The sequence below is a fragment of the Cryptomeria japonica genome, chromosome 4 (genome assembly GCF_030272615.1).
Source record: "Cryptomeria japonica chromosome 4, Sugi_1.0, whole genome shotgun sequence".
Lineage (NCBI taxonomy): Eukaryota > Viridiplantae > Streptophyta > Pinopsida > Cupressales > Cupressaceae > Cryptomeria > Cryptomeria japonica.
Window position 1 is genome coordinate 283,403,452 of NC_081408.1, and position 23,022 is coordinate 283,426,473.

Consider the following 23,022-nt stretch of genomic DNA (forward strand, 5'->3'; position numbering starts at 1 on the left):
CCTAGGTTCAGCGTAGATAATTGATATCTGGGAGTCACCTGAGAATATCCTTCGGCATCCTGCACCTGTGCTTCTATATCTGTGATTACTTTCCCAAAGTCAATTCTTGAAAAATTATGAATAGTTTTGTCTTTCTTCATTCTCCTCGAAGACCAATTAATCACATCTTCTAATGTCATAATAGGGAGGATGGCCTTTTCTTTCTTCTTGAAAGTAAAACTCAACCATTGTGGGACAGTGTCGTCATGTTCCTCTCCCTACACTGCTACTTCTGCAGTGACCTTATGAGCCTCTAAATTCTATTTCCCCTCCTTTTGTTGGGCTTCATCATGTTGTTCATCTTGCTGATGCTCTTTTTGATCTTGTTGATCTTAAGGAGTTGGTGGTCTTTGATGAAACTGAGAAACTTGTTGGGCGAGACTAATTTGAAGAGATCAGTTGAGTTTTTGTTGTATTTCTTATATCTTTTTAGAGACCTCCTCTTCAAATTGCTTTTGTGCTTCACCCTTATTCACTTGATCATTTCCCCCCAACTGTTGTAACAAAATATCCTGATCTTTAGGAGTGAGAACCATCCTTTCATCTTGTTCTTCCTCTTCATCATCAAGTGGCCTTTCTCCTTTAATTTGTAATGAATCTCCATAGGTTGCACTTGTACTGTTCATTCTTCAGTAGCTCCATTAGGTTCCTCCTATAGTTCCTTTTGTGCCCTCTCCACTTTCTTTCTTTTTGCTATAATTGTAATATTCTCATCTGTAGCATCCTAAAATTGCGACACTTGCAATTTCAACCGCATTTGGGTCTTCACGATGGCGATGCAACACAGAACCTGAATGGAGACCCCAAAACTTGTTCATGACATCAAAAACTGCATTTTTCAGCACCCTGGCCTGATCCTCCTTGCACCCTGCTATCCCTGGAAGTGGGACCATGGTGCCCAGTGCCCTGGTCCCCCAGGACTATGGCGCCTAGCGCCCTGGTCCCTGGCCCTATTTTGGGCACGGTCTCTTTTGGGGCTTCGGGTCTTTATGTTTGCAAATTGGAAAATAATATTTCCTGGTTGGCCTAAGGTCGGAAAAATCAGTCTTTTAACCCTAATTGACAAATATATAAACTACATTTCCTCTCCCATTTTGGTAAGATGGAAAAAGGAGGAACATATGTAGCGGAAGCGATACTCAAGCATTCAAGCATTCAAGCATTCCTTCAAGTAATTGAGCATTCTAAGTCTCCATTCAAGGCTAAGTGTTGCATTCAAGACAAGGATTCAACCATTGAAGAGGAGATCACTTACAACATACAATATACAACATACAAACAACATTTACACCTTTGCATGTAAGAATACAAACATTCTTACAACAAGGTATCAAGTACTTGTTTACATTACAATCATTTACATTTACAGCATTTCTCATTTCTTGGTTAATTCTAAAACTGGGGTTTGACCTAAGGGCAAACCCCTAATCCCTAACCCCCCAATCGTCTTCTCTTTTCTGTGTGTAGGTTGCAGGTACGCGTCTGTAATTGAAGATCTGGAATCCTTATGCAGAGACGAACAGATCCCCCTTCATTTCGCAGATTTTTCGGAGGACCGTGTGCACGCCGGGCGCCATCATCCTGTCAAATTTTGCTCAAATTTGCAGGACAGCACCGTCTTGACATTTTACTACTAATTCCAAGTCCGCAGCTTCATCCTATATCCCTATCTTAGTTTATAAGTGAATCTTTCTCACTTTTCATGCATTCCTAGCTTAATCTTTCTATCTACATTCTTTACAAAAGAGGGTAGCCTTGTTGTCTTAACCCTTGAAACACATTTAGAATCCAATCTTGCATTGTGTGGGATTGGATCTTGTGGGTTTCAACCCCTCTTTTGAATGTAAAGTCTCCCCTAAGTGAAAACCGTCAGCCCTAGTGACCCCCTTTCTCTCTCCTTGGAGTGGTGGGGGGAACACTTAGGGTTCGATCGTGATTTTCCACTTTACATTTTGGTGAACCCAACATGAACATCCTTTCTGATTATTCATGGTTAGATCTGAAAATTGGATGCCTTGATTACATTTCCATGTTTGATCTTTTGCAAATTTTAGAGGTTAATTGCATAAAAACCCTAAATTTGCTTTTTAGTAATTGAGCTTGTGAAATGTTTAATTGTTAATGCTTGTTTTAGATCTACCCTTCTATTACAAATTATCAATTCATATTTGTGCTTTAATTCTGAAAATTAAGTGGTTAAGTGTCAAAACCCTAATTTTTAAAACCCTCTTGATTCAACCTTTGACTGATAATTTCACTGATCAAAACATCTCCAAATCAGCTGTAACTTTGGATTCCGCAACAAAATCATATTATCTTTCATCCCTGAAAATTTGAAAAAAAGTTGCGAGGACCGTGTGCATCCCGAGTGCCACGGTCCCTGACATTTTTTCCGAAATTTCGGGAGCAAGATCTTACTATATTTTTCTGCTAAAATCCAGAATTTTGGCTGATTTTATCAATTCTAACACTTTCAAAATTAAAATCAATGTTGGTCTAGTGATTGCTTGGATTAAGGCTCCTAATCATTCAAAAATTGTTGGAATTGAAATTCATGTCAAAATTGTGTTTCTTACTATCCTAAATCTGAAAAGTGTGTTGGCATTCATTCAAAATTTCAGTGCTTTATTCAAATTCTTGCAATTTGTGACCTTTGAAATTAAGTGTTTAATTACACCAACTTTGATTTCCGCTTTCAAAATTGAATTTTGCATGAAATTGAGTCAACTTTTAAATTTCAAAACTTGCATTGCTCTTAGTATTCCCTCTAAAATCATAAAATTCAAAATTTCAGTTTCCCTCTCTTTTTCTAAATTCAAATTTTGCATTTTTCAACAAACTTGGTAGGGTTCAATTTTGAGATTGCAACTTTAATTTGGCCTATCTACAGATCATAAAATCACTCAATTTTTTCAAATTAGCTTTAAAATCATCATAACTTTCATCCCTGCAAATTTTGAAAAAAGTTGCGAGGACCGTGTGCACCCCGAGCGCCACGGTCCCTGACATTTTTTCTGAAATTTCGGGAGATTGTCGTGATTGCATTTAATAGCTTAAATCTAGGAGATTGGCTGATTTTATTGAAATTTGCTACCTCTAAATTCAAAATTTTCTCTCTCTCTAGTGCATGAGTATTTACAACAATAAGCCCTACTTACACTATTCCCGTTAGACGAAGCCGTAGAATTAAGTCTTTCCAAGGTTTAACTACCGAGGAGATGGAACCTAATTTGAATAGCCTTTTTAACGAGGACACGGGTAATTCCTTTAATCCTCCTAATGATGAAGAAGCTCTCCATGACGTTTCTATAGAACAACTTTCAAAATTGGATAACCAATTTGATGATTTTCAGCAATGGATGTCTCAAGAATACCCCGATAGTCAAGCTCTTTCATTAATTGAGGGTCTAAAACGTATGGTTCAAAGTGATAAGAATGGAATTGATATTTTGCGTGGTATTGCACACATTGTGGATTCGAATGTGATGCCTATGAAGAGTTGTGCTAAAACTTTAGGTTATACACAACCTCCCACTCAAGTTAATCATTCTATTCCTTTGACAACTTCTATTGCTAGCATACCTACTTTTACATCAAACATAATGACTACTTCTATACAAGACATTCCCCCTATGATCACTAGTCATGGGGGAAATCCTTCCTCTTCAATCAACCCTCTTCCTTCATTCAATCCGACTTCTTCATTCATTCCTTCAATGAGTGTCCCTATTACATCTCCACAAATGAACATGATGCAAGGGGGCAATTCATTCAACCATTCCATTCCTCCTTGTAGTGTTCCTTCTTTCCAATCATCTCCTATGACTAACTATCATAGTGTCCTACCACCTTACTCTCAATCAACACCTTCTTTCAATAACATAGTACCTCCATCACAATATAACATGTCTAATATGAACTCCTCAACTGAAGCGACCATTAATAATCTTGCACAAACTGTCTCTTCTTTACAGCAACAAATTGCCTCTATGAATCAATCTAAGTTTAGTGTGCCCACATTTGATGTTGTGAGCCCACTTTCTCTTGACATTGTTTGAGCTATCCCTCCTAAGCATGTTGAAATCCTGCATTTGGAGCTTTATAATGGTAAAGGTGATCCTCTAACACATGTTAAGACTTTTCAAACAATATGTACCGATTTTGCTTATGACCAAAGGTTGCTTGCAAAACTGTTTACTAGGACATCAAGAGATAAAGCCCTACAATGGTATTGCTCGTTGCCTTCTTATTCTATTACTTCTTTCGAACAACTTGCAAATACTTTTATTCAACAATTTCAAAACAATATAAGTCCTAAAGTTACTTTGATTGATTTAATGCATTGTAAACAAGGTGTTAAAGAAAAAGTGACTGATTTCATTGGTAGATATAAGCATTTGTATGCTCAAATCTCTTTTCCAGTGCCTGACAATGATATTCAACGAATCTTTATTTCTAATTTACAAAAAGTTATTAGAGAAAAACTTATGTTTTCTGAGTTTACTTCTTTCCAACAGTTGTGTGCAACTCTTCACAATTATCAACTGACTATGAGTCAAATGGAACAAGCAAATCCTATGGCTCCGAGTGATAAGGGTGATAGTAGTCAACAACCATTTGGAAAGTTTAAACCGAATAGAGAGTCCGTTAAATTCAATGAAAACATCATCAACAACAATGTGAATGCAGCATCAGGTGTGCCTCCTATTTCTAAATTTTTCAAGAAAGAAAGAAAGTTTACTCCTTTGCATGAATCATTGCATAGTATTATGAATAAGTTATTGGAACAAAATGTGCTTACTCTCCCTCCTATAAAGCAAATTGATCCTCCAAAGATTAATTCACCCTATTTTGATAACAAATCTTTTTGTCAATTTCATCATCAACCTGGGCATGATACTGAAAAATGTTTTGCTTTAAAGGGTAAAATTCAAGATTTGATTGATAATAATACTATCTTTGTTTCAGGAGTGAATGATAAAGGCAACACATCTATAGCTCCTCCTAACCAAAATCTTAAGATTTTTACTGATCCATTACCTTCTCATACCTCTAATTCGATTGAGACTAATGATTCCTCTTTCTCATCTGATGGTCTTGTGTCTATGACTCCGAATGTGATTAACTTTGTAGAGCAGCAAGAAAACCCCAAAGAACCTTCCATCACATTTGATTCTAGTGAAACTATTAGAGCACCTGATGGTCCTTTATACATAGTTGCAAAAGTCAAGAATACACCTTGCCGTGGAGTGCTTATTGATCCTTCGTGTATGGTTAATGTTATTATTGAAGAATTTCTTTTTACTTTGCAATTGAATCAAGTGATCTATGACAAAACAGATGTGGTTGTGAAATTATTTGATGCATTTTCTTCTCCTGCAATTGGTTCTATTACATTACCTATTGAGGTCCATAACAAATCCCTTGATGTGAACTTTACTATTATTCCTTCATCCGAACAATTTCGTGTGAAGCTTGGCTATCCTTGTCTATCTTCCATGAAAGCTATTGCTTCTCCTATTCATAAATGCTTGAAATTTTCCCATAATGGTGACGTTGTTACTGTCAATCATAGTCTCTTTAAAGCAGCTGAAAGAACTTCTAGTGTTCCTATTGATTATTTTTGGCCTAAACAATTCCAATCTCTTCCTCCGCAAAGTGATCATCTTTTCAAATCTTATCAAAAGCGGAAAACAGATATGATCCTATCTCTAAGTGAACCTGGAACACCCAAACTTGATATTCCTATCGTTCTTGAGAAGGAAGTTCTTCCTTTCAAAGATAAAACCAATGTCTTTCCTCAAGAAGATTCCCAACCCATTCCTATGGATGTGACTATGTCTATGTCTAATAAACTTTCTAAAAGTAGACCTATACCTCCTCGTCATGATGGACTTGGTCTCCTTCCTAAACCAAATATTCCTCCTTTATATGGAGCAGTTCCTCCTCCTTCCTTTTATAAAGAGAAGAGACCTTCCTCTTCTCCTATTATCCAGCCTAAGAGACCACAACCTAAACACCCAAGTGATAAGGATGAGAACATTCCTCCTCCTTAATCTTCTCCACTTCCTACTAAGACTAGATGAAATTGTTCTGCATGTGAACGCCAACGAAAGCGTCGTCTTAGAGCTCAGGCGGCTGCTTCTCAAACTTTGCAATCTCCAAAACCACCTTCAACAAGCATTATTCCATTTTCTCCAAAATCTCCTAAACATAAGATGCATGATGGGTTTGATCCTGTGCGAGTTAAAGATCCTATTTTTATAAATCTTGATGATGATATAGATGAAAATGTTATTCATGATGAAAATGTTACTTCTCTACATTCTGATAGTGAATATGAATATGTTGATGTTGATAACCATTTATCTAACGAATTTTCTAAAGCACTTATCCTAGCTCCTAGACAAGAACAACATGGCTTGGAACATGAACATAGCCCTTGTTTGGATCTTGTGATAGCTCCATCTGCTGTGTTGAATGTTCCTCCTCTAGCATGTTCCCTGCCTTCTCGAAATATTGATCAGCAAGATTGAGGGGTGGATGACGTGCTAGACTAGTTTCATTAGCATAGCAGATTCTCTCCTCCTTTCTTTTGTTACTTCTTCTATGTGTTATTCTCATTCTTCTATTTGTTGTCCTTAGTGTTGTCTACTTGAGGATGATGCAAAGCATTGAGATCTCTTTTGGTCTCTCTCATGTTGACTCAAAAGACACATGTGTTCCCTTCTTCTAGGTGACCTTCCTTGATTGGGGAATGAAGAACAATTATGCATACATACATATGATACACATGACTTATCATACAGCATACTGACCCCAAGGAAAGAGAAGTCACCTCGTGCTTTGTGTTTTGTGTCTATTATCCTTGGGTTTATTTCATACTTGGGGGCTAAATCTTTGTGATAACGTGCTCCTTTCCCTTTTCATTTCTTATGTGTATCACTACCTTAAAGCAATCAACCCCATTGAGTCATGTGCGATCACTTTAATGTAGGGGGGCATACACCCCATCTATCCCTTCAGGATACTTGAAAATTTCTTGGTGAACTTAGCTTTGCCTTGAAAATTTTTGGTATTTTTCTTACATGACTCATAGTGAGGGAACCTTACTACTGACAGTCATGGTTCTCCCTCATGATCTTCCCTTTTACTTTGTCAATCAAATTCATAAGATCCTTAGTCCACTGGGGGCATGGTGTGTCTTGCCTCCTTGACGTGGTGAAAGTCTTTCAATGTTGTTTCCTTGTACTTTACCGGAAGTATGAGCATACGCTTATACTCCCGCTAAAGTGGGGGCTAAATGTAGTGTCCTAAAATTGTGACACTTGCAATTTCAACTGCATTTGGGTCTTCACGATGGCGATGCAACATAGAACCTGAATGGAGACCCCGAAACTTGTTCATGACATCAAAAACTGCATTTTTCAGCACCCTGGCCTGATCCTCCTTGCACCCTGTTGTCCCTGGAGGTGAGACCATGGTGCCCAGCACCCTGGTCCTTCAAGACTAGGGCACCCAGTGCCCTGGTCCCCCAGGACCATGGCGCCCAGCGCCCTGGTCCCTGGCCCTATTTTGGGCACGATCTCTTTTGGGGCTTCGGGTCTTTATGTTTGCAAATTGGAAAATAATGTTTCCTGGTCGGCCTAAGGTCGGAAAAATCAGTCTTTTAACCCTAATTGACAAGTATATAAACTACATTTCCTCTCCCATTTTGGTAAGATGGAAAAAGGAGGAACATATGTAGCGGAAGCGATACTCAAGTATTCAAGCATTCAAGCATTCAAGCATTCAAGCATTCCTTCAAGCAATTGAGCATTCTAAGTCTCCATTCAAGGCTAAGTGTTGCATTCAAGACAAGGATTCAACCATTGAAGAGGAGATCACTTACAACATACAATATATAACATACAAACAACATTTACACCTTCGCATGTAAGAATACAAACATTCTTACAACAAGGTATCAAGTACTTGTTTACATTACAATCATTTACATTTACAGCATTTCTCATTTCTTGGTTAATTCCAAAACTGGGGTTTGACCTAAGGAAAAACCCCTAATCCATAACCCCCCAATCATCTTCACTTTTCTATGTGTAGGTTGCAGGTACATGTCTATAATTGAAGATCTGAAATCCTTGTGCAGAGACGAACAGATCCCCCTTCATTTCGTGGATTTTTCGGAGGACCGTGTGCACGCCGGGTGCCATCGTCCCATCAACTTTTTCTCAAATTTGCAGGACAGCGCTGTCTCAACATTTTACTGCTAATTCCAGGTCCGCAGCTTCATCCTATATCCCTATCTTAGTTTATAAGTGAATCTTTCTCACTTTTCATGCATTCCTAGCTTAATCTTTCTATCTACATTCTTTACAAAAGAGGGTAGCCTTGCTATCTTAACCCTTGAAACACATTTAGAATCCAATCTTGCATTGTGTGGGATTGGATCTTGTGGGTTTCAACCCCTCTTTTGAATGTAAAGTCTCCCCTAAGTGAAAACCGTCAGCCCTAGTGACCCCCTTTCTCTCTCCTTGGAGTGGTGGGGGGAACACTTAGGGTTCGATCATGATTTTCTGCTTTACATCATCATCTTCATCTCAATCTATTTCAGCATTGTGAATGATGACCATTTCTTTTGTTGGTGTAGGAGTAGGTGTGGCTTGTTGAGTAGAAGAAATAGGAGGAGGTTGCATGTCGGCTCCCATCATTTGAGTTGTCTCAGCTTGAGAGGTAGCTTCAATTAGAGATAGACTAATTGTAGGAATAATGGGAGTCATAGAAGCTTGTGAATAACCTGCAAGTGTGTAGTAATCTCATGCTTCATCACAGTTTTCAAAAAATGGGACTCTTTCATCTTACCATCCAATTGCCTCTTCAGATCCTGAGTGTCAATTGGTGTTGTTTTTTCTTCTTGATTAGTGTAGGTTCATTTCCTTTAATTAGGCCTCATTCTCCCTACATAATCTTTATGTACCTTGGTCTAGGGGTTATCAGTTGTTTTCCCCTTCTTATTCCCCTTTTTAGCACTAGGATGGATCCTTAAACTTAACTATTGCTTTGCGCTTTCCAAAACTTTTGCAATAACAACTTCAATATCCAACTCTTCCTGGTTGGACCATCTGACTGGATTAAGTGATTTTTGATCAATTCCCTTTTCTTTGAAAATAGGATCGAGTAATTCACCATCATCTCTCAGCTCCTTAGGGATATTTTTTTTGATGTTAAAATTCCTAGTTTGGGGCACTAACAACCTATAATATCCCTTTTCTCTAACTTCAAAACTATCTTGGAGGTTGGTCCAAAAATCCTCCAATGTGGGCTTATGTCCTTCATATCACTTTGACATCATTTGCTTCAACTTCTCATATGGATCATACCACTCATGAGCATAATCAAACTCCTTTAAACTCAAATGCTTCAAATATTTCTCTACTGCCTTTGTTGCTTGAATGTTCAGACATGTATAATGTTCTAAGGAAACATGCAAGGTGATTCTAGTCTTATGCTTGAGTGTTAGTAATGCTTGCAAACCCTCCAATTTCCTAGCATACTCCAAAATAATTATTCTTTTGCTACAATATCTAGGTAGGAGGAATGGTTTACCTGTGAAACCGCTAACCCTAATGTAAGTAGATGGTTGGTTTTGCAAGACCAAACACCCCCACATTTTAATCAATTGCATGGCTTGAGCGGTTAGCCTATATCCTACATCTCCTATTAATTTTATTATTATAGTATAAATAATTTTATTATTTATCCTTTTGAAGTGTAGTTTAGCTTGAGAGAGAGGTAGCTGAGTATAATGTTCCCATACTATTTTCTATCTCGGATCTTTTCCTATTTTTCCCTTAGTCCTCAGCCCTAGAAATTTACCAACTCAGGTGACCACCCATACCACATACGAAGTCATGAATAAATTCTTTGTCTATTAGATTGTAATCATTTTATTGTGAATATTATTAGAAATGATTTGAGGCTAGTCAAAATAATCCTTTCCAATCAAAACTATAGTCATATAGTGAAACATCCACATGTGAAAGTGTCTACAATCTACCTTCTGAAAGGCTCTTCTTAGCATAATAGTAAGGTCTCTTTGGGGCTCTTGCAAAATATGCCCTTAGAATATCTATCTCTTTGAGGCCTGATTTCCTAGGCTCTGATAGCTACGCCTCATTAATATGCCTCTTGTAATTAGAAGTGTTCTTTACAAAAAAGGAGACAACCTATTCTTTTGTGGTTACCAACACCTTTTCTGGCACCAGTATCCCAAAGGTCATTGCTATCATGTCTGGGGAGAGATCTACAATCAAATTTCTGTCAATATCTACACATTGTCTTATGTCTAGCTAGTAGTATTTTGCAATGTTTAGAATAAGTTTAGGTGATTGTATTGCTTGAGGGAATATGGTCATTTCTACCAAGCTTGACCTTTTAATCCTTCTATATGGTACCTCTAATGTTTCAGCTTGCAGCAGAGTTTCTATATCTTCTAGCTCTATATGGCCAATCTTTGTATCTGTCACCCATCGCACTTCATCTTCTAGATTGGATGCCAGAGTCTATCCTTGGTATTGGTATTTCATTATTATAGGTTTCTTATGCAATTTCACCTCTTCTTTTCTCTTCTTCTTGCTTGGGGAGGGGTCCATAAATCTCTTTTATCCTGTAAGAAGAAATCCATAATTAGCCATTATACCATCTTATGAAATCAACACATACTCTAGAAATATGAGGTCCTAGGGTTCTGAGGCATATATACCCTTTAAAACAACTAATTTCGGGACTCTGAGGTTCTGTGGTTTAGATTTGATAAAAAATAGAAAAACAACTACATTTAGAACTCCATGGTTCCAAGTTTTTTAATAGGCCTCAATAGGATTATTTTGGAACTTTGGGTTCCGGAGTTCCCAGGTGGGTGAAAATACTTCTAAAGATCAACTTTCAGAACTCCAAGGTTTCGGGGTTATGAGGTGGGTAAGACTGCTAAAAACACTAAATTCAAGATTCTAGGATTTCAAAATCCCGAAATAGGGTAAACCTCTTCAAGACATAGTTTCGGAACTCCAAAGATCCAAGGTTTCGAGGTGGGAAGGACCAAATTTTAAAATTGAGCACAACGGTTCAAGATTTTTGGGTTCTAGGATCTAGAAATGGGTAAAACTTCCTATTTGGCTACTTTAAGACTCTAGGGTTCTAGGGTTTTGAGGTGGAAGAAAGGGGCAAAATTGAAGTGCCTCGAGATTTTGGGGTTCCAAGATCCCGAGGTGCTAATGTTAGGGTTCCATGAAATGAAAAAGAAGCCCAACAATTTATTGAAATCACACAAATCCAATCTATCCCTAGCAAAAACAAACACAAAAGATGAAAAAATCAAAGAAAAACATGAACGAACCAACCTGGAAGGTCAACGAGATAGAAGAAATAGATGAGTGAGGAGGCGGAAGCATAGCAGGAAGAGATCGAATTTCGCAAAAGCAGTTTGCACAAATGAATGAAAATAACCCATTTTGGCCTATTTATGTTGGCAATTGACACTCATCTGACAAGGGTTTATCGAATTATGGGTTGTCATTGATGGAAACTCATCATCTTAGGGTGAAAGTTTTTATTGTTTGGTTTACCAAAATGCATTACATTAACCAACATTCACATTGCTTTTCACTGGACCTGGTATTTACTTCATCCTGGCTAAGTCTTCGTCCCAGTAACTGGTCTTCATCCGAGTAACATGTATATAGGTCCCAATAATGGATAGGACTTATCTAAGGAAATGTTTTGGTTTTTATTATGCCTTCATGGATAATGGTGGTAACATGTGACAACCGACATGGTCATTAGATTTATGTTTGATTTTCATTATGTTCTAGTAGCCAACATGTTTATATCTTCATTGCAGTTGACATGGTAGATGATAATAGGGTATCTAAAGAAGATCAGTTTAGTGATAGATCGTGTGATGAGACATGAATTGTAATGAGATTATGATGGTGAATTGATCAGAGATTCTCAATATTCATTTTGGTCAGCGACTGTGTGTAGTTTCACTTGCACAACACAACCGGCAGTAGAACAGAGCATCATACAACTAGTATATAGAACAAGTTAATAGAGAATTCACCGGAACTTATCCAGCATGGTTAAATGCTATTTATAAGTTCATCTTGAATTATAATAATTTGTAAATGTTTTGTAAGTCAGTGAGACTTCCTATTTTGTGTTTGAGCAATAAGCTCTAGGAAGTTGGCCTTTCTGCATGTGTAGATCCCCCATGTAATATTTGTATACCTTGATCAAGTATATATATATATATTGTAGGTATCATCCCCACTGTGGTTTTTCCCTTTGTAGGGTTTTCCACATATAAATCTTGGTGTTATGGTGTTGCCTTTCTTTGTGTTATATGGTGTATGCATTCTAATATTATTTATTGTTAACTAGTTAATAAGTGATAAGTTCAAAAATAGCATTACTAGTAGAACACTGATTCATCCCCCCTCTCTATGTTCTTGGATTCCAACAATTGGTATTAGAGATTGGTTCCTCAGAAAAAGTTTAATCACTTGAGGAAGATCCAAAATTTGCAATCAATGAAAACCGATCTACAACAACAAATCAGAATTTCTCTTGAATATCTTTACATTAAGGAGATGGAGAACAATAAACTGATAAATGAACTAAAGCAAGCTAGAGAATGCATTATTTCTTTACAAGGAAGGCTTTTAGCTGTCAAGGCTAAGAGGAAGGAACTTTGTGATCAATTACAAAATCAAAATAATGATGAAGAAGATGCCATGATGGATCATTGTCAAAAAGTTACTCTGGAGAAAACCACCATGAGTAATGAGATGCCATCACTAACTATGAGAATGTGCAAGGAGATTGAGGACAAAAAGAAGAATGAAGAAAATCTAGGTCAAGCCCTAAAGGACAAATCAGAGGAATGTAACCGACTAACACATGAGAATGATATGTTGAGACTTTAATTGGTCTAGTCCTGGAACAATGAACAAGAACTTGAAAGACAAATTATAATCATGAGAGATGATTTGGTCATTGCAAATGAGTACAAAGACAAATTTCTATCCAGCTCTGCCAAACTTGATGAACTACTCAAGAGTCAGAGACATGGTAATGACAAAAGAGGTCTTGGATATAAAGAAGGAGAAAGCTCCAATACTACACAACAAAATCAACCATCTAGACAGAAGAAAAATCATGACAACCGGAATCAAAAATCATCAGTAAGAAAACCTAATGCTAAAAATTTAAATGGTACATTATTTATTCACAATAAATATGGTGATATGGTTAGTCAGTGCAAAAATAGGAATAATTAGAACAATGCATCATTCACCAATCTTGGAAATGTAATATTTCATGCATGTAGTAGATTTGGGCATATCGCTAACCAATGCAGATCAAAATGAACATCAAGAAAATCAAGGGGTTAACAAGGTAATTCAAAAAAAAAATATTGTCTGCTATGCATGCAACAAGATTGGGCATATTGCTAAATTTTGCAGAAGTAAGAACCAATCGACAACTAATGCAAATAAAGATAAGAAGAGAAAGGCAAAATTGGAAGACATCTAGAAGCATCATGAGATGAGATGGGTGAGAAGATCTGATACACCATGGACAAAACAACTAGTAGAGTCATTAGGTCCTACATCAACAAAAGATACAACCGGTAACTAAGGCATTTGGCCTTAGGGGGAGGAAAATCATTGAAAATCTTGCAATTACCTCAAATTAGATCTTTAGTCAGAAGATTTTGATTGTGGATAGATATTGTGGAGATTTTTTGGTTTACCATGACTGATTGATAGATCATGTTAACTGGCAAAGCCTAACTCGTGGCATTTGTGACAGTGAAAATTTAGGGTTAATTAAGATAAAAGGGAAATGTAAAGTCATTTTTATCACACAACAATCAAGTATTCAAGTGAACAAAATTCTAGAGCACTTCAAAGATCTTGAGCGACTCCAGCAAAATCTTTGCTTCAGAGCATTTTGATTTTCTAGTAGTATTTTTTAGGTATTTTTTCGTGTTTACAGAAACCCTAGATTTTGTGGTTGATTGCAATGGCTTCATCCTCTTCTAGCATTGACACTCCCTTGGTGGTTGAGATCAAGAACCACCCAAATCCCATTTTTAAGAAGAATCCATATAAATCCCTTTTGAATGAGTCACTAGGTGTATGTTGGAACGTTTATCATGGAATTTTGTATATGGGAGACATTAGGGCATATATCCACTGCAACATTGAATGAATTGGGAATTATGAGTTATCCTACATCTTCACCGGCAATCAACTGAAACCAAATATTTTCACATCTGCAAAGGAAGGGTTTCACTCAGTTTATGGATTTCCTAACATTTGATGAGGCAGAATGGGTACAGTATGTTCTGATTTGAATTCATGGATAATTTATCTAGTTTCACTGGCCATATAAGATTATTGAAGAAGTTATCAATAACGTCACATGCCTTCACAAAATTGGAGGTGTTCCCAACCCTAGATACAAGTTGTCCAATATTGAAATGAAAAGACTTACCAATGCAACCTTTGATAGAAGATCCATGAGGGTAGATGATGTCAGATATATTGATGTTAAGTTTGCAGCAATGGTTGTTGGCTACAAGGTGTTAGCATTACATAAAGATTACATTGATGAAGTATAGTGTTGTTATTGATGTCAATAGCAACCGATAATGAAGATGTATTATAACTGGTAGTGATGCAGTAAAGCAACCGGTAGTGAAGCAGTGATGGAAACCGGTATTACTATTGAAGCAGAGAGATCAACTGGTAACCCTAACTGATGGAGCTTGGAGAATCAGTTGTGTTGATCTATGATTGAATGATGAGTAGAGATGAAGATGTCATGTATGCATGTTGCATGTGATGAGTTTCAAAGTGGATTTGGTGCATAGAGATAACTGTTTATCTTTGGAATGATCAATTTCTTAGTATGGAGTGACAAACACATGATGAGTTACAGGATCTAATCTGTGCTGATCTAGGAGTGGTAGAAGTTGTATTGAACAATGTGCAACTGATTTCTATGTAATCTAACGGTAAAGATTGAACCAATATGTTTTTAATCTCTATGAGATCTTAGGTTTTGTGTTGTGTTACTGACCTATTATATTTGTATTTAAGGTTGATGAGTTGTTTGTAAATTGTGTTGGAAAATTTGTTAAGTGTGAGTTGTTATTGTTGAACTAGGGGGTATATCTACACAATGTTGTGAAGGCAAATAGTAGCATAAAAGGATCTAATTAAGAAGAGCAGGGCTATTACCAGATCAACAAAGACCCTGTTGTTCTCTAACCATTACAACAGTTTTAAATCCCCTAATTGGGTAAACTTTAATAAGCTTCTTGTTCAAATCCTCCAACCAGGTGATCCTTTAGCTTGGATTTCAAATCCTCCACTGAGGTTACCTCTAACAGGGTATTGCCTTTAATAGGGTATTCTAGTCAATCCCTTAATCGGGTGGTCCTTAATCGGATCTGTTCTTAACAGGATATTTTTTTAAAGCTACTAACAAGGCTTGGCTCCTAATAGGGTGAACTTCAGAAGAGTTCAGAATACTTGTGGGTATTCATCACCACTATGGTTTTTCCCATTTGGGTTTCCAAGTGAAAAAATAATTGTGTCAAGTGGTGAATGATATTGTGATTATGTTTTTTATATGGTTAAATGTGAATAACTGGTAAATCCACTTAGACATGTTTAGATGATCGGAAGTGATCTGAAATGAGCTATTACCGATGTTAGTAAAATGGTTTAATGTTTTGGTTAAATGGTATTTGAGTTTCAGATCTGTTACACTATATCATTGATATTTTGGTCAACTGGTAAATCTTGACAATGTAGTTGCAGTATTAGATACAGAGACTAAACTGATTAAGTTTTGTAAGTTGTTTCTAAGTTTGAGTTAAGTTTGGTAAATGTTTAGCATATTTTTTATCTACTGATTCACCCCCCTCTTAATGGTTGACTTGATCATTATTATTTCATCATATTATCAATTAGTATCAGAGTTGTTCGGGTCCTCTTGTGTTTAAGCCTAATAGCTTGAGGAAAAGATCTAGGAGAACATGATGAAGAAAGAAGTTCCAAAGTTCAATAGAGAAAACTACATAATCTGGAGTGATAGGATGAAAATCTATATAAAGAGTTTAGGAAGCCAGTACTAGGAACATGTTGTTACTAAATATAACTTGCCTTGTGGGATTTTCATAGATAATCAAAAGAAGGAGCAAGAGGAGAATAATCAAGCATTGGAGGCCATCATCAGTTCCTTGTCAAATTCATAATATGTTGATGTTCATGGATTGGAGACTGCATATGAAGTATGGAAGAAACTAGAAGAGATATAGAGTGGTGATGAGTATGTTAAGATTTCCAAGGAAGAGACTCTGAGAGGAAAATTTGATGATATATGGATGACTGAAGGTGAAAATTTTCAACAGTATGGTCAGATAATCAAAGAGGTAGTTGGTGAAATCAAGAGTGCTAGAGGTATATTAGAGGATACCACTATGGTTAGCAAGGTGTTGAGAACCCTTCTACCGGTCTGCACTATCTGTGTTGCAGCCATTCAAGAAATAAAAATCTATTGATAAGACAAAGCTAACTCTTGACTCTATTAGTGGTAAACTAACTGCTTTTGAATTAAATGGTTATGATGGAAGTGTTTAGAGATTAGAATCTTCATTTAGAGCCTTTGTCTCATCCCCATTGGTAAGGAAAAAAAGAGAAGTGATCTACAATCATGAATCTAGATCCAGAATAGAGGTAGATGATGAAGATGGTCTGATTGAGCTTGAAGCATTGTTGGAAAAGCTATTACCTAGAGGTACCAATATGTACAGAGGTAAATTACCATTGAAGTGTTTTGTATGTAACCAGATGTGACATATTGCTGCTAACTCTCCAAATGGAGATAACGAGGAAAAACATGAGAAGTGTAGGAAGTATAAAGGCAAAGGTAAAATAAATTATCTCATTGAAGTAGATGGAGGAATTATAGATGAATAATCTGAGGAAGGTACAAATGAGGACATTGTCTTTATTTTTCGTTAAAGAAGAGATATTAGATTAGAAGGTATTAGTCTCTCATATGGATACTTCTGATGATTGGATAATAGATAGTGGTTGTTCACACCACATGACTGGTGACCGTAGTAAGTTTCTTACTTTGAAGGAATTTGATGGAGGTGTTGTGAGATTTGAGAATGACTCGCCTTGCATGGTGAAAGGAAATGGATCCATCTCTCTAAATAGTAAGAGCAGTGTAGATGATATCTACTCGGTTGAAGGATTGAAACACAATATTTTTAGTGTTCTGATTAATTAAAAAATAGGTTTTCAGGACCCGAAACCTTTATAGCAAAGATAAAGAAAGAGCACCGAGAAGAACAGTGCAACAAAGTTTGCATACAAAGAGATTGGTCAAAAGACCAGCTAACAGGAAGAACAACTTAACAACAAAAAATAGCAAAGAAATAGGGAAGGCGCTACACAACAATTTTCTTTAGCAAATCCTCCACCTTTATCACCAGCTCATCATAGGTGGCCCTGATAGCTTTTAGGTCTTCCAGATCCTTGTTTGGTTTCTTTTCCTTCCTCTTGCCTCTGGTGCAGGTTCTGGGACCTTGAGCTTCCCCTGTTCCTTTAGCTTCTAGGTCTATGTCGTGGATTTCCTTATCATCATCCAGCTTGCTGATGAGGGTGTGGGTGTTGTTGGTCGAGATCTTCAGGATACTTAGGCTCTGTTCAGCGATGTCCTTCAGGCACTCCTCAATTTTTTCCACTTTGGTAATAGTGTCCGAGAGGGTTTTTTTGCTAGTTTCCACAAGGCTTTTTTTGTCTAGCATCTCCTTTTCAATCTTCTCAAACCTAGGGTTGAAAGCATCTCTAATGTCTTCAGCTTTGGCAATGGTGTTTTCCAGGTCCTCAATATAGTCAGCCATTGTATTCCCCTCCCCAATATCAATGGTTTCCAAAATTGGGATTCTGTTACAGAGTTTTTTATATTCATCCACAACTTTCTTGGAACCATTAATGAGCCACTCCATTGTTTCCATGAAACCATGCAAACCCTCGGGAGGAGGGCCAGATGGGGGAGCAGCTTTTCCAGGGGTAACCTATTCTTCTTTGGGGGTGTGGAGGGCAAAAATAGTGTCTACAGCCTTGAGAGTTTCTTCCATGGTCTCCTTTTCCAGGCTATGCTCTGCTTCTAGGGTCCTTACTTTCTTGTCAGCTTCCAATTCCTTGCCAGTCTCCTCTTTTTTCTTGTGCTTTTTCTGGGTCTAGGTATGGTTTTTTGTTTTCTTCTTCAACAACCCTTTAGGGTTTTCCTTCTCAGAGCCATTCGACTCCTCCTCTTCCAAAGAGATGTTGATCAGGGGTTTATTTTGAGGCTTTTTTCCCTTGGATGAAGAGGGTCTTGTTTTTTTGTATTTCCTCTTCTTCCCGCTTTCATACTCTAAGACATCAGAACTATCCTCTGTGTCAGATGAAGAATCACTATCGAATTCCTCCTCCTTAGAAAAGATAGAATCAGACATTTCTTCCTTAGAATCCATAGAGGGCTACATCTGAGCAATTTGATTGGCCTTTACATGGTCATAAATTAGGACCATTAGGCCTTGGTACATAGCAGTATCACCTAGTGGATTTTCTTTGTAGGCCTTAAGGGATGCGTTCATCGAACAAAGCAGGAAATAAGGGAAATTAACCTTATCATTGTGCCTAAAGTGATTCAATAGAACAAAGTGAGACCCATAAACTTTCGTGAACCTACCATCTAGAGTGATATAACGCATTAAAACAAAGAGAATCTCCCACTAGGGTTTGGCAAAAGCCCTAGGCGGGTAGTAGGTTTTGCTCAACTTTACCAGTCATTTTTTCTCTTTGTTAGTTACCGGGTACTTTTCAATAGCTTCCCTGCCGACCTTCCTAACTTTGTAGAAGTTGCAACCTTCCCTTGTGAGGCCCGTGGCTTGAGCAATTAAATCTTCATCGATTTCAACCATTTGCTTCCCCATTTTTAACATGCCCTTCTTGTAGAAAAGACTGGTTACCATACCATCTCGTCCGTGGAGTCTCTCCATGAAATTCAAGAGACCACCCTTCTGCAGGATACCCCAAACCTCTTCCTTCTATTTCCACTCTTTACAGCTACTTGGTTCATATCGCCTCTTATTTCCACCCATGTTGTCGCTACTTACGGCCAAATTTTGAAACTTGCAGAGCTGATTAAATAGAGAGCTTTTTGGAACTATAACACTTACCTAGAAGGGGTGAGATTTTATGGCATTGATGTTATAATGAGTCGTTATCTCATTATTAAAATATCTCAAAGTACTCACATCAGTACTTTTCATAATTATCTTGTCCATCAAGAGTCTTTGGAGTGCTTCTATATTGCTCATTACTAATGATTTGTCTGACATCTTCAGGGAGTCCGCATTCACCCATCCATGTGGTAATTGCCTCACTTTTAACCACCTCATTAGCAGCCCAATCAGCAGAGCCGTTGGCCTCCCGGTTGATGTGGGAGATATGGAATTTTTAAAAGGTGCTAATAATTTCAATAGCAGAGGTGATTATGTTGTGAATTGACCATGAAGGTTTTGTAGTCCCATTAAGGCACTTTATTATATTATTTGAATCCCCTTCTATCCATAGATAGGGGCATTTCCATTTTTTGGCTAGGATGATGCCTTGAAGAGCTACCATTGCTTCAGCTTTATGGTTGGTTTGGGTTCCAATAGGGACAACAACCATTTCCTTGCAAATTCCTATATGATCTCTAAGAATAGCTCCACAACCTAAAGGACCTGGGTTACCTTTGGCAGCACCATCAAAATTAACTTTAAGCCAACCTTGAGGAGGGGTTTGCCAGTTAGCTTCAAGTCTTTTATTGTGGTTGAGGTTAGGACCATCAGTGATCTTCATATTTCATACCCTTAAGATATTTGATTCTAGTGAGTTGTTCGAGTAACAAGGACCCTCAATGATCCCTATATTTTCCTGAATAGACCATTGAATTTTCTGGAACATAATATCTTGATTGAGGGAGACATCCCTGAAGATTCGGTTATTTCTTTCTTTCCATAGACCCCACAAGATGTGAGGAAGAAAGAGCTGCCACTAACATCTCAAAAAAGAGTTAGTCCATTGAATATTCTAGGAGGAGAACATATCTCTGATGTTTTTAGTAAACACCCAAGCAATACTAAAGCTCTTGAGGAAGCTTTCCCAAACAAAGGTTGAGAAGGAATAGTGGATAGCAAGGTGGTCCATAGACTCTTCCTCTTGAAGGCACAACACACATCTATTAGGGAGAGAAAAACCTCTACCTTTGAGGTTGTCAAGGGTCAGGATCTTATTTTGGAGGATTAATAGGAGGGGGGGGGGAAGGACACAATACATAGAAGATACAGATAAAGTACCTTTGGGATCATGTTTCCAAATCAAGGAATCCTCTTCATTATTCAGCCATACTGCAGACAAATGGATCTTGAGCTTAGAAAGGCTAGGGTGGATACTTTCAATGTTCTGCCATTCATTACCATCCCAGTACTCAGCAACTAAGGAGCCAAAAGATCTAATACAGGAGGGAGCACGGGGGGGGCCATTAATTGAAGTCTATTAAAGGTTTATCAAAAAGCTAGGGATCCTCCCAGAATTTTACTTTCCTACCATTTCCAAGTTTCCAGATCACTCCTTTAGCTATACCTTCTTTACATTTAGAGGCATGATTCCAAATGTGGGATCCATTTATACAGAGATCCGAATTGATAAAAGAGGAGAGAGAGGAGGACAAAAGAGAGTACTTACTTCACCAAATTTTGCACCATTCAGAATCAGGATGAAACATTCTCCAAACTTGTTTGGATAGGAGAGCTTCATTTAACGTATGAATCCTCCTAAGGCCCAGACCTCCTTTTCTTTTTGGCCTATAGACCTGGTCCCAGGCCACCAAAGACATTCTTTGCTTATCCTCAACCCCAGACCATAGAAATCTTCTTTGAATTTTCTCGATTTCTTCAGTATACTTAATTGGAATTCTGAAAAGACTAAGAGCATAAATTGGAATACTTTGAAGAGTAGCCTTAAGGAGTTGGAGCTTTCCAGCTTGACTTAAGAGGATCCCTTTCCAACCAGCAAGTTTTTTATGAAATTTGTCCACTAGAGAACTCCAGAAGGGATCAGGAGGGGCAATTCCCATGGGGAGACCAAGGTAGGTAGCAGGAAGGTCAGCAATCCTACACTCCAGGATTCTGCCAATCCTCTGTTGTCTTCTCTCTAGAGTATTGATGAAAAAGACTTCACTTTTAGCCTAGTTGATAAGCTGACCCGAAGCAGAGACAAATTTACACAGGGTGCTCTTCAAAGTTTTAGCTTCTGAAATACTTGATTCTCCCATAATAATAGTATCATCAACAAACTGCTGGTGGGAACATATAAGGTCAACAGAGGATGGTTGGAGGCCCTTAAAAGAACCTTGCAATACCATTTTTTCCATGGTCCTTCCAAATCATTCCGCCATAATAATGTAGAGGATGGAGGAGATAGGATCTCCTTTCCTAAGACCTCTAGAAGCTTGGAAAAAAGTAGATGGAGAACCATTAACAAGAATAGTAAAAGTAGCAAAGGTGGTAAGTTGGGAGAAAAGGTCAACAACTCTAGAGGAAAACCCAAAAGAAGTGAGGACTTTCTAAAGTAGAGACCAGTCAACCCTGTCATAGGCTTTGCAGAGATCAAGCTTTAGGATGAGACCCTGCTTCTTTTCTCTGACAAGAGAGTGAATGTTCTCATGGACCGTAATAATGGAGTCAAGAATTTGTCTTCCAAGAACAAACCCATTTTGTTGGTGTTTAATTAAGGCAAGAAGGACAGACAAAATTATAGAGGTAAGGACCTTGGAAATAACCTTGTAAAAAGAATTGTAGAGGCTAATAGGTCTGAATTTGTCCAAAGAATCAACACCTTGAGTTTTGGGGATGAGAGTAATTAAAGTACCATTGATTTCTTTCAAGAGTTTTCTAGCCCCAAAAAATTCCTTAACCCCATTGGAAACATCAGTTCCAACAATCTCCCAAATCTTGAAAGAAGAACATTGGGAAGCTATCTAGGCCAGGTGCTTTGTTACCATCAAAGGAAAAAACAACATTTTTAATTTTTGATATAGAGGGAATGGAGGAGAGGGAAGCATTCTTTTGAGCATCAATGAGACAAGGAATGTTTTGAAGAAAAGAGGATTGGGCTTCAGCATCCAGACTGTGGTCCCTCTTGAGGAGGTCTGAGAAATACCTCTTAGCTTCATTCCTTATTTCATCCCCCTTGACCAGCTCCCTATTTTCCACTACTAGCTTGTTCACCCTATTAACTGCTTTATGCTTGATAGTCAACATATGGAAGAATCTTGTATTCCTATCTCCTTCCTTAAGCCAAATGCATCTTGATCTCTGCTTCTAGAACATTTCCTCTTTGGCAATAATATCATGGTATTTTTTGAGCGTCTCATTTTCATTAGCAATAGACACAGTACTAAAACCATCCTTTTGGATCTAATCCTGTATTTCTTTAAGGTCTTCCTAAATTTTACTCTTAGCCTCAAATATATTTCCAAAACTTGTTTTGTTCAAGAGTTGTATATTGTCCTTCACACTTTCAAGCTTCTTGACAACTTTAAACATAGCCCTTCCCTCAACTTGAATGCTCCACCATTTCTGAGTATTTCTTTTGATTTCGGGGTGGAGGGTCCACATTTTTTCAAATCTAAAGGGAAAGTTTCTCCTTCTATTGATTGAGTTAGCAATTAAGGTGATAGAGAAATGATCAGATCCAACCCGAATGTGGGCCGACAAAGAACAGAAGTACTGACTATACCAGTCATCAGAGATGAGAGTCCTATCAAGACGCACTTGGATAAGGTCATTACCAATTCTTC